The sequence below is a fragment of the Chinchilla lanigera genome, unplaced genomic scaffold (genome assembly GCF_000276665.1).
Source record: "Chinchilla lanigera isolate Chin_1 unplaced genomic scaffold, ChiLan1.0 scaffold00108, whole genome shotgun sequence".
Classification (NCBI taxonomy): domain Eukaryota; kingdom Metazoa; phylum Chordata; class Mammalia; order Rodentia; family Chinchillidae; genus Chinchilla; species Chinchilla lanigera.
Window position 1 is genome coordinate 4025008 of NW_004955509.1, and position 10236 is coordinate 4035243.

Below are 10236 nucleotides of genomic sequence, written 5' to 3' on the forward strand. Positions count from 1 at the left end.
TCTGTAATTTGCTAAGTCCCCCCTATTATTATGTTATCCTTCTTTTATTCTTTAAAATAAAAAAAATAAGATACTGGCAAACAAAACTCAATGAATCATCAAAAAGATCATGCATAATGATCAAGGAGACTTTATCCCATGGATGCAAGTGTGATTCAATTTATGCAATTCAATAAATGAAATATATCATATAAATAGAAGCAAGGACAAAACTCACATGATCATCTCAATAGACACAGGAAAAGCTTACAACAAAATCCAATGTTATTTCATGATAAAAAACACTGAAGAAAATAAGTGCAGAAGGAGTCTATCACAATGTGATAAAAGTAATTTATGAAAAACCTACTGTGGAGCGTATGAAATGGAGAAAAACTGAATGTGTTCCCTCTAAAATAAGGAACAAGACAAGAATGCCCACTGTCACCAGTCCTATTCAACATAGTATTTGAAATATTAGCAAATGTTATTAGGCAAGAAAAATAAATTTTAAAAATATATACAGAAAAAGGAGTCAAATTATCATTATTTGCAAATGGCATGTTACTCTATATAGAAAATCTAAAAAATCCCCCAAAATATCCTTTGAAATTGAGTAATGTAGTAGGATACAAAATCAATACACAAAAATCAATAGTGTACACTGAAAATGAACCCATTGAGAATAAAATAAAAAATATCATTCATAATAACATCATGAAAAAGTAATATTTATTAATTAACCCAGCCAAGGAAGAGAAAGACACCTACAATGAAAACTACAGTACTCTGAAAAAGGAAGTTGAAGAGGAGATCAGAAAATGGAAAGATATCCCTTGTTCCTGGATAACCAGAACCAATATATACAAAATAGCCATACTTCCAAAACTGGTATACATTTAATGCAATCCAAATCAAAATTCCAGCAGCATTCTTCACAGAACTAGAGAAACCAATCCTAAAATTCGTATTAAACCAGAAGAGAATCAACATAGTAAAAACAATCTTGGCTAAAAAGTGCAAATAAAGAGGCATCACAACCCATACTTGAAGTTACATTACTAAGCTATTGTGATAAAGGTAATATGGTTTTGGCAAAAACAAAAACTAGACATGACGATCAATGGAACAAAACAGGGCACTGGTAGAGAACCTATGGCACTCATGCCATTCATACCATTGAAAGCTCTAAAAGATTCACCATCACTGGCATACAGGATGCAGAAACAAACCCAAGCACATTTGACTATTTGCTATTTGACAAAGGGGCCAAAAACATACACTGCAGAAAAGATAGCCTCTTTAATAAATGGAATTGGGAAAAGTAGCTATCCACTTGCAGAAGATTGAATCTATACTCATATCTTTAACCACATATACCAAACTAAAATAAAAATGAATCAAAGAACTAAATGTTAAGACAGAAACACAACCTGTTGCAAAAGAAAATAAGTAAAAGTCTTGAAGTCATAAGTTAGGCAAGGACTTCCTGAACAGAACCCTAGGTGCATAGGAAATAATCCTGAGAATGAACAAATGGTATCATATCAAATTTAAATCTGCATAACAAAAGAAAAATCAACAAAGTTGAAAGACAATCTACAGAATGAAAAAACAATTTTGGCCAACTATTCCTCCAATAGAGAACTAATATCTAGAATATAAAAAGAAAACAAAAAATTAGATTCCTCAAAATGAAAGACTCAATCAAAAAATGGGCAAGTTGTTATGGTTGATACATTCTGTCAATTTGGGGAGTCTAGAGGTTTGGCTAAGGTACTCAGCAGTTCTACATCCTGGGGTGAAAAGTACATGCCCTTCCTGCTCTAGGATGTTGTTCATTGTGTCAATGGTGAGAAGTTTAGAAGGTTAACTATGTAATTCAGCAAGGAGCCAGGGTGCTTACTTTGTATTCATCCTGAGCCTGTGTGAGAGGAGGGCATGAAGATTATGTGAGTGCTGCACGCCCCCTGGGTGGGGGTAGTCTGCTTACAATATAAGGGAGGGAAAGAGGCTGTTTGCCACCATTCCTCCATTTTGCTCTTGCTGTTTTTGCTGTGTTCTGCTACCATGAATGCTTGCCCTCTGCCATGTGCCACTCTGCCTTGAAACCAGCCCAGTATGGACTGAAACCTCCACAAACTGTAAGCTAAATAAACCTTTCCTTCCTTCATTTTGGGCATTGGGTATTTTGTCTCAGCAATGAGAGAAAAGTAACCAAGACCCAAGTAAACTCAATAGACATTTCACAGAAGTTCAAACAGCCAGTAAATATATGAAGAATGCTCAACATTGTTGTTCATTACAGAAATACAGATTTAAACAACACTGATATTCCATCTTACCCCAGAAAGAAGATCATCATCAAGAAATCCAATAATAACAAGTATTAGCAGTGCTGTGAGGAAAAGGAAACCCTTCTACACTGTTAGTGAGAATGTAAACCATTATGACTTTGGAGACCAGTATGGAGATTCCTCAAGAAACTAAAGCTTGACATTCCATTTGACCCAACTATTCCCCTTCTAAGTAACTTACTGGAAGAGATAAAGACATCATACCATGGTGATACATGCTTACATGTTTATAGCAGCACAGTTCATAAATGCTACAACTTGAAAGTAGCTTATATGTCCATCAACAGATGGATGGATAGAGAAAATTTTGTATTTATACACAATGTAGCACTATTTACCATAAGGAAAGATAAACTTGAGTCATTTTAATGAATGCACATTGAAATCATAATGTTAGGCAAAATAAATCAGACATACAAGATTAAATAATACATAGTTTCTTTTATCCAAGGTATAAATAAAGAGCAACATAAAAATAGATAACAGGAAGTATGGTGATAAATCTTTCTCAAAGGAGAGGGGGATCAAGAGATAGATAGAAGGCAGATTTAGGGGAGGGAAAGGGGTTGGAAAAAGAAATTAAGATGTGTTATGTACATGCACCAACTCCAACCAAGGCATGCAAACAGTATGCATTGCAAATGCATACCAAAAAAAAAGGACATGAAAGGAAAATGCTCAAAGGTAAAGGGCAACTGGGATATGGGAAAAGAGAAGGGAAAGAAGGAGAAATTTTGTATGTATGTATATACAGGATAGTTAACATAGTTGACCTACTGTCTTCTATTTCTTTGCTGAAAGAAACAGTTAATGATTCCTTGACTGATCAATATTGCATGTCTCTATTTGTTTTCTTGAGAAATCACTTTGAAGATATCAATATGTAATACAATAAGCATTGTTAATTTCCTACCACTTTGTTTGTAATTCTGTATTGTTTGTATTGTTCTTTTGCTTTTTTGTAAATGGTTGTCTGTTTGTTAATGTTTTCCTTCTTTTATTTTTAAAATAAAAAAGGACAAGGATCAAAAGGAGGACTGAGGTGGAAGGAAGGGAAGAGAAATGGGGTAGAAAAAAAGAATTCAGATTTATTATGTATGTGTACAAATTTCCCACAAGAAATATAAATTTATGTATTACATATATGTTCTAATTTTTTAAAAATAAAGTTACATTCTAAATGGTAAACAGATGTAGCATGATGCTTCCTTGGGATTGGCTTCAAAATAATCTATTGAGTTGGTAGGGGTATGAATAAAATTAAAATGCCTGTGATTTGATAATTGTTCAGCTTGGTGATAGGTACATGGAGATTTTTTCCCATGTTATTTTCTACTTAATATATGCTTGAAATGTTACCATTATAAAAAAGTAAAGGAATGACAAAATATCCCAATTCTTCTTTAATTTCACACTTCAGAAAATATATTCTATAGAAAAAGTTAATGCTAGGATCATTCATTCATCCATCAACAAATATTTGAGAGGTCAATGTGCAAGAAAGGGAAAAGTAAAAGCAAAGTGAGCATTCTAGCTGACCATGGTAGCACACCTTAATTGCAGCAATCTGGGAGCCTAAGGTAGGAGGATCACTACTTTGAGCCTAACCTTGATAAATTAGCAACTCAGCAAAGCCCTGTTTCAACATTAAAAAAATGAAATAGGCTGAAGATGTAGCTCAATGCAAAGGCTCTGGGTTAAATCCCCAGTATTACACCAAAAAATGTGTATCATAAATTTCCCCCTATCCTCAAAAGCTTACAGACCATCAATACTTGGCATATTGGTTTTCTTTAAATGACAAGTATTTCAGTTTTTAAAGAATAAAGAGGTCACATGTAGTGATGTTTGCCTGTATCCCAGCTACTTGGGAGGCCGAAGCAGGAGGATCACAAGTTCAAAACAGGCCTGGGCAACTTAGCAAGACCTTCTCTCAAAATAAAATGAAAATGGCTGGGGATGCAGCTCAATGGTAAAGGGCTTACTTCCTATGTGGAAGGCTCTGAGTTCAATCTCCAGACCCAAGTGGAGGTGGGAAAAGAATTATCTTTTGCCCCAAGACCACTAATAATATTATTTAATGCCTTCTCTCATTTCTCCCCTACCTCCAGAGTTAGCATAATCCATGTATAGTGGACAGTAAAGGATAAAAAGATGTGCATGGAGATATTGGCTTCAGAATCTACTGAAAGTTGAAATGCTCATAGTCTTTGGTATATTCCAAGATATCAGCTATACTTGCTGTATTTTTATATCATATATTTAGTATATACCATGATGTTACCTATATCAGCTGCAGCTAGTTAGGAGAAAGATTTTCAAGTATAGCACTTGTTTGGGGATAGGAAATGTAGATGAGGCAGAGAGAAACCCCAGTTGATATTATCAGGAAATAGCCATTTCACACCAAATAAATGGATTTCCTTAAAGAAAGTAGTGTTGCTGTCTTATTGAGAATAAAAGAAATACATATCTATTGCAGTAAATGTAGTCTTCAGCAAATGGATGGGAATGAATAAGACAAAAAAACCTGGCAGCTCATGAATAGAAATAAAAAAATAAAGGGGGACAGTGTCACTTTGAGACATCAGAACCAATTTCATCATAAGGAAGCCAGCCGAAGGGATGACAGGAATTGGAGAAAGCAGAGCAAGTAAAGAAATACCTGAGATAAACGGAGCAACACCTCACCACACCAGTTTCAGGAAAGATTTGAGTATAAAGAAAATATCCTTTAGAACATGTTTACATATATATTGCATCTTCCGAATAATTTTAACCAGCTGAATGTTCAATTAAAATTATTAGTAAGTTTTTGCTGAGTCATATACTATATTAAGATCTTTCCCAGATAATACCTTTTGTTGTAGTAAGCAATCAGTACATTTTTTATTACATAAATCATGAAAGAATTTTGATGAGCCTCTCGTTACTAATTGATGTTCAATCAGACTGTGATTCCTAGTTATGTACCTGCAAACTTCCCTAATCAGAAATAAAAAAAAAAAAAGATTAAATGAGGCTTTCTTGGTGAGGAAAATTCCAAAATTTTAATTAAAATTTAGCAACACACCCGAATATCATGCAATCTTTAAAATGATCATTATAAGAACCAATTGGAAAGTGGCAGATCATTTATTGTATAAAGTCAAAAATCAATAGCAAAATACAAAAGAAGAACATGCTTGTATATTAAAAACTACAACTATTTCGGGTTGCAGTGCCACACACCTGTAATCCCAGCATGGAGGAGGCTGAGGCAAGAGAACCACAAGTTTGAGTCCTGCCGGAACAATTTAGTAAGACTACCTCAAAATAAAATATAAAAATGACTGTGATGTAGCTCAGTGTGGTGGCCTTGGGTTCAATCCTCAGTACCACAAAACAAACAAATTGCAACTATTTAATAGTAGGCATTGTAGTGGTTAAGATTATTTGCATCAGCATGATTGTCTTGAGGCTGCCTAAGGAATTAGTAAAGCACACTTTAGTGTGGTTAGGTGGGTGATAGAGATGTGACTTTGGGTATTATATATTATCCCTGCCACCTTCTCCCTTGGCACTATTGCCCTGCTCTGCTTCCCTGCCACCATGAACTGAGAAGCTTTGCTCTACCATGCCATTCCTTCATGATGTTCCTTCTTTGGAGCCAGATAGCCATGTACTGACTCCTTAGAAACCATGAAGCAAATGAAACATCTAATCCTTTGAGTTGTAAGTGTAACATATTGTGTCCCAGTGATAGGAGAAGTTGAACAATATAGGCATCCATATATAAATTAATATGCAAAAATAAAAGCATATGAGCCAGGATAGTAAAAGTGTGAATAATTTCTAATTTTAATTTTCACAAAACTTTATAGGTTTTGTTTTTTAAAGAGTGAGAAAAGACAGAGAGTAATTGTAAATGTTTGAGACTTCTGTTGTTTTGTTTTGTTTTTTTGAGATAAGGTCTCACTGTATATTATAGGCTGGCCTTGAAATTACTAGGTAGCCCAGCCTGGCCTCCAACTCATGAGCATCCTCCTGCCTCAGCCTCCTGAGTGCTGGAATTACAGGCATATCCTACCAGGCCTGGCTGAGACTTCTAACTGAAAAGAATTCACTAATTTTTAAGAACCTCAAAAGGCAAAGTCACTATGGAAGAAAACACATCTGCACAGAGTTTTGCCTTATTCCAATCACTGCTTGCCAACGGGAAGCTCAGTCTTCATTAGTGTCCAGTGAAAAATAAGAAAGCAGGAACTGCCATTTTTATTTCCTAGTAACTAACACTTATACACTCAGATCAGTAAGAATGTAACAGAATCAAGCATTGACTCCTCGCCCCTAGTGGTTACTAGGGATAAACTCACCTGTTTAGTGTCTTTAAAATAAACATATTCTCTATATCACTTTCATAACATCTAGATCAATGCTGTCCACCAGAAATATAAGGTAACCTGGAATTCCAGTTTAAAATACTGTAGCAGTTACATTTTCATAATATATTTCATCAAACTCAACATGTGTAGCCAGGCTTGCTGGCGCACACCTGTGATCCCAGCACTTGAGGAGGCTGAGGCAGGAGGATCATTGCAAGTTCAAGGCCAGCCTGGGCTACAAAGTGAGTTCAAGACCAGCCTGAACTGCATGGTGAGACCCTATCTCAAAAAGACAAAAAAATAAAATAAAATAAAGCAAACTCAACATGTTTAAAACATTATTACTTCAACATGAATCAAATATTTTAAAATATTAATGATATCTTACAATATTTTTTCATACTAAATCTTTGAAATCAGCATGTGTTTCACATTTGCAGGAAATCTAAATTCAGAGTAGATATATTTCAAGTGCTCAATAGTCATGCATGGCTACTGACTAGCACACTGGAACTGAACCTCTAAATTAATAGATAATAACCTTGTTAAGCGATTCTTTGAGCCAAGTAATCTGTTTCTGGCAACATTCAAACAAAGTTGGAGAATCTCAACTTATTGCTGAAATGCAATAAGTAACAGTTTAATAACAGCAGTAAAAATGAACCCCAACCTAGGAAAGACTGTTATATGACTGTGTGTTTGCAGTTGTAGTGAGTTTCTTCTTGCGAGTTTTGTTGTGGTAGTGTCCATCAAGTTAAGGCTACTTATTAACTATGTACTATTTTTCTATTACTCTGTTAAGTTGGCTTTATATTCAGGCACCTTAAAAGTTTACAGAGTAAAACTGTACAAGTTTGAGCTAGTAGTACACTCTATGTACTTCAGATAGTTTTTGCTATTGTTTTGTACTTTTGTTTTTGCAGTACTGGGAATTGGACCTAGGCCCTTGTGCATTCTAGGAAAGTGCTCTACACCTGAGCCACATCCTCAACCCATGACAGGCTGCATTTAAAATGCTTCCTGGTTTTCTTCATCACAAATGTAGATCAGTTCATTGTTCTTTTTAGGATAATTGCTTTTTCACCTGTGAGTTTACTTTCACTGGAACTTTTCATAGATTCATTGAGTTATTACATGCTTATCACCTATCTACTCTGTAGCAAATTTTATAAGGTACAGAGGCTACAGTGAGAAGAAAGGCAATTCCTCTACCCTTCTGAGTTTCTACTGTAGTGAAAGATGTGCTATAATAACTATACTTTACTTTAAAATATTTCAGAATATACAATGTGATAGTAAATGTGTGCTGTTTTGTTAAAATTTGACATCATTTCAAAAGACCCAGAGGAGGACCCAGGTGTAGAAAAAGCTGCTGATTGTCACCTTTGTCTACCTCCAATTCTTCTGTGTAATCAATTTTTTGATTGATTAGTGGATATATTTATCTAGATCAGCACTCTAGATCAGTGCTGTCCACCAGAAATATAAGGTAACCTGGAATTCCAGTTTAAAATAGTGTAGCAGTCACATTTTCATAATATATTTCATCAAACTCAACATGTACTGGGAAGTGAACTTATTATGGCTTCTCAACAAAAGGCTGAATTTGCAAGCCTTTGTGCATGGTCATCTGATAAACATCTGGCCAACATAATGGGAAGAAATGTAATGTATGTTATGTGGGCAGTCTTTAGGTCTCATCGGAAAAGAAGGGTCATATTTTCCTTACCTGCCTCATACTACTTCTTCATTCTGCCTTGTGGAACATAAACGTTGCTGCCAGCCAACCTAAACTGCATAGACAAGTACAGAGGAGGGACAGATGAACAAGACAGAAGGTGACTGGATCCCTGTATCACTCAATAAAGCAGTGCTTCCATACCACTAGTACCTAAAAGGCAAATAAATTTCTATCTTGTTTAAGCCATTATTATTTTGCAATTCAGCTATAAGGGGCAAAAAGAACATCTTAGCTAAGGGAGTGGATCATACATGAAGAGAAATCCAGACATTAGCAGACCACAGACACTGTTTCAGACACTGCTAGCAAAGAATTTGTTTCTGTTTCTTGAGCTGGGAACTGGAAACTAATATCAGAACCTGCTTCTTTTAATTTATACTGGTTGCATGTATTTTGTGACATTGGTTATATGTTATGTGATATTGGTCATATGTAATGCTTATGGTTCCCATTGAATCAAATGTATTCCATCATTCCGTTATAGTCTTCCTAAAGATCAAAGTGCAGAGAACTTCTAGACATTGTTACAAATAGGGTTTCTAATTTGAGCCTAAATATCAATGACAATAAAGATTTGGGGGTTGAAAGTGGGCAAAAGCAAATAAAGAGCTTCCTCCAACCTACACTCAAGACACAACTCCTTTCCCCACCCAGATTGACGCACTCTTTAGAAAATGTTGCCTTAACAAAACTTGTTGGCTAGATGTACTATTATACTATGAGAAAAATGCATATAATGCCTTAAATGTGTACACTGAACGTTGTCTGCCCCTCCATTATCTTCCTTTCTTCTCCATGCCCCATCCTTCATGGATTGCACCCAATGACTTACCTATCTCATGGCTTCCAGTGGATGGGCCAGAGATTGGAGGGGGAGAGAAAGCAGAGCTTGAGATCTTTATTGCTCCAGTTTATCAGTGCCTATTTCCTCTATTGATGATCATGCATTCTGCAGATTGTCTTCTCCTACAGCTACTGCAGAGCTTCTCAAAGTATGATCTTCATACAGATGAACTGTGGTCTTGTTAAAAATGTAGATTCTAGTTCAATAGGTCTGGAAGAGGGCCTGAGCTTTCAGGTGATGTGTTGCTGCTAGTAGGTGACCCACTCTGTGAGGACCAATGATCCACAGCGCTCACCGGGCTGTGGTAACGGTTCCCTCCCTCCTCACAGCTAGGGATGGAAATGAGTCCCAGCTGTTGCTCACCACAGGGTTTTTCAACATCTTTATTGGCTCCCTCAATCATGCAACCTTATTTATAAGTAAGCTTTTAACTCCACTCATTGCCTTTTGTATGTGCCATACAATGGACAAAGATAATTTGGTTACATACTAGAATTAAAATGCATGAAAGACTGGATAGCAGTTTATAAACCTGTGCTTTCCCAAGTTCGGGTGGGGGCTGGGTGGTATTACGGATAATAAAATATCTTACATGTTTAAAGATAAATATTGACTGAGACTCCAATCGTTTTTTCAGTAAGGCCCTAAATCATTTGAGTTATCCCCTCACCCCCAGGTAACAGAAAAATGTTATACCCTTAGGCATTTGGGAAATCTCTCCCAGTGTTTTGGAAGCAACTTTTTCTATCAAAACCCAATCGTGAAAACTGATAGAATCCATGCTATTAGGAGAAACCCATTTGTGTGCTGCTAAATATTTAACAACCTGCTTGGGAGGTAGGAGAATGAGAAGATTCCGATTTGCAGCGGTACTATAAATAACCCCCCCACAGGAGACTCAGACTACTAACAGATGAACAAGCAACTCACAAAATTGAACAAGAGTCCCTT